Raw genomic sequence first — 2,500 nt, forward strand, 5'->3', positions numbered from 1 at the left:
GACCACCGGGGAGAGTTGCCTCAAGTCCCTGAGGGACCTGGACACGAGGCCGAATACACACGCACGCCTGCTGCACTGGCAGCAGCGACCAACAGGGGGCTGACCGGCTGATCCTTCCCTTTCACAGGCAGGCTTTTGGCCCTCGCTGAAACGACAAAGGTGTTCAGAAGGAAGTGCTGGGGGGAAGGCAGGCAGGGAGGGACGGACACAGGGAAGTCCGCACAAAACAGGTCCCCTGGAACCTCTGACCCGGAAAACCGGGTTCCTGGTGAAAGCAGTCCTGCCATTGACATGACAATGGACAGGGCCCGGCAGCTTGAGACACATCTTTCTTTCAATAAGCAAGTTCTTTTTAAAAAAGTTTCCTTCCACAGCAGCTCTGAGTGAGAGAGAGAGAGAGAGAGAGAGAGAGAGAGACACTGACTGACTGACTGATACTGACACCGACACACACACACACACACACACACACATATTATTTATTATTATTTTAAACGACAAAGCTGTTCAGAAGGAAGTCCTGGGGGGAAGGCAGGCAGGGAGGGACGGACACAGGGAAGTCCGCACAAAACAGGTCCTTTGGAACCTCTGACCCACAAAACCGGGTTCCTGGTGAAAGCAGTCCTGCCATTGACAGGACAATGGACAGGGCCCGGCAGCTTGAGACACATCTTTCTTTCAATATGCAAGTTCTTTTTAAAAAAGTTTCCTTCCACAGCAGCTCTGAGTGTGAGGGAGAGAGAGAGAGAGACACTGACTGACTGACTGATACTGACACCGACACACACACACACACACACACACACACACATATTATTTATTATTATTTTAAATTGATTTTTAGAACAGGGAGATGGAATAGGGGCTTGCTCCGTCCACTCCACGCATCGACCCAGTATTGCAGTGTTTCTGGGAACGGTGCAGCTCCCTGTGGGGAGATATTCAAAAGGAAAAACAGCTCTTTCCCAGTGTCTCTGTGTGTGTGTGTGTGTGTGTGTGTGTGTGTGTGTATTATTACTGAGAATAAAGCTGATATCTCTCTCTCTCTCTCTCTCTCTCACTCAGAGCTGCTGTGGAAGGAAACCGTTTTAAAAAGACCTTTCTCAGCTCAGTGGTATTTTTTTCTTCTCCAAGGCTGAGTGCCGCTCGCACGTAGCGATATAATTCAAAGTGCAAAATAACTTGGCGTCGTTGACTTTAAACAAGCAGGGTCTGCTTCCAAATGAAAGCTGCGCTCCCGAACTGGACTGACTGTCTGTCTGTCTGTCTGTCTGTTTGTCAAGGGGTGGAAAAGGCGGCGGTGGTGGTTAAGGGTGGAGCTTTACGCTCAGGAGGGGAGACTTTCTTTCAGAGGTGCCAATTAATCTGCAGCAGAAAGCCATCCCCCCCGACCGGGATTCGAAGCCCGGTCCTGACCACAAGACCACCGGGGAGAGTTGCCTCAAGTCCCTGAGGGACCTGGACACGAGGCCGAATACACACGCACGCCTGCTGCACTGGCAGCAGCGACCAACAGGGGGCTGACCGGCTGATCCTTCCCTTTCACAGGCAGGCTTTTGGCCCTCGCTGAAACGACAAAGGTGTTCAGAAGGAAGTCCTGGGGGGAAGGCAGGCAGGGAGGGACGGACACAGGGAAGTCCGCACAAAACAGGTCCCCTGGAACCTCTGACCCACAAAACCGGGTTCCTGGTGAAAGCAGTCCTGCCATTGACAGGACAATGGACAGGGCCCGGCAGCTTGAGACACATCTTTCTTTCAATAAGCAAGTTCTTTTTAAAAAAGTTTCCTTCCACAGCAGCTCTGAGTGAGAGAGAGAGAGAGAGAGAGAGAGACACTGACTGACTGACTGATACTGACACCGACACACACACACACACACACATATTATTTATTATTATTTTAAACGACAAAGGTGTTCAGAAGGAAGTTCTGGGGGGAAGGCATGGAGGGACGGACACAGGGAAGTCCGCACAAAACAGGTCCCCTGGAACCTCTGACCCAGAAAACCGGGTTCCTGGTGAAAGCAGTCCTGCCCCGCTCTGCCATCAACATGACAACGGACAGGGCCCGGACCAGGCGCAGCGGACGGTAGCGAGCAGTCGGAGGGTGAAAATCCGCCAGTGGGTGAAATGGAGAGCCGTGCGGTGAGAGGAGGCGGAAAGCGGTTCGCAGACTTTCGCTGTACCTCCGGCGGGCAGCGCCGCACCTCCGACCGCTCGCTACCGTCCGCTGCGCCTGGTCCGGCCGCACGCGACCAGCCGTCCCCGGAGGAAATCGGCCTCGGCCTTCCTGAGATATCAGTCTCCAGGTGGGACAGAAAAACCGGGGGCCCCCGGCTCGCTTTCGGCGGCCCGCTAGTCGACTTCCCGTCGTGCGAACGCGATCCTTCCGGTACCTTTCGGTGCCCCTTGCCCGACTCTAGCTCCGGTGGTAAAGCGGAGTCGGTCGGTCTGACGGCCGCCGAGTTAGCAGGCGGAAAGCGGTTTGCAGCCTTTCGCTG

The 2,500-nt window shown here is 54.2% G+C and overlaps 1 pseudogene; it reads left to right on the plus strand.

The window, feature by feature from the left end:
- Positions 1-812: 812 nt before the first annotated feature.
- LOC137329011 (U2 spliceosomal RNA) lies at positions 813-929 on the plus strand (annotated as a pseudogene).
- Positions 930-2,500: the final 1,571 nt, after the last annotated feature.

Source organism: Heptranchias perlo, chromosome 12 (genome assembly GCF_035084215.1).
Source record: "Heptranchias perlo isolate sHepPer1 chromosome 12, sHepPer1.hap1, whole genome shotgun sequence".
In the NCBI taxonomy this organism is placed as follows: Eukaryota; Metazoa; Chordata; class Chondrichthyes; order Hexanchiformes; family Hexanchidae; genus Heptranchias; species Heptranchias perlo.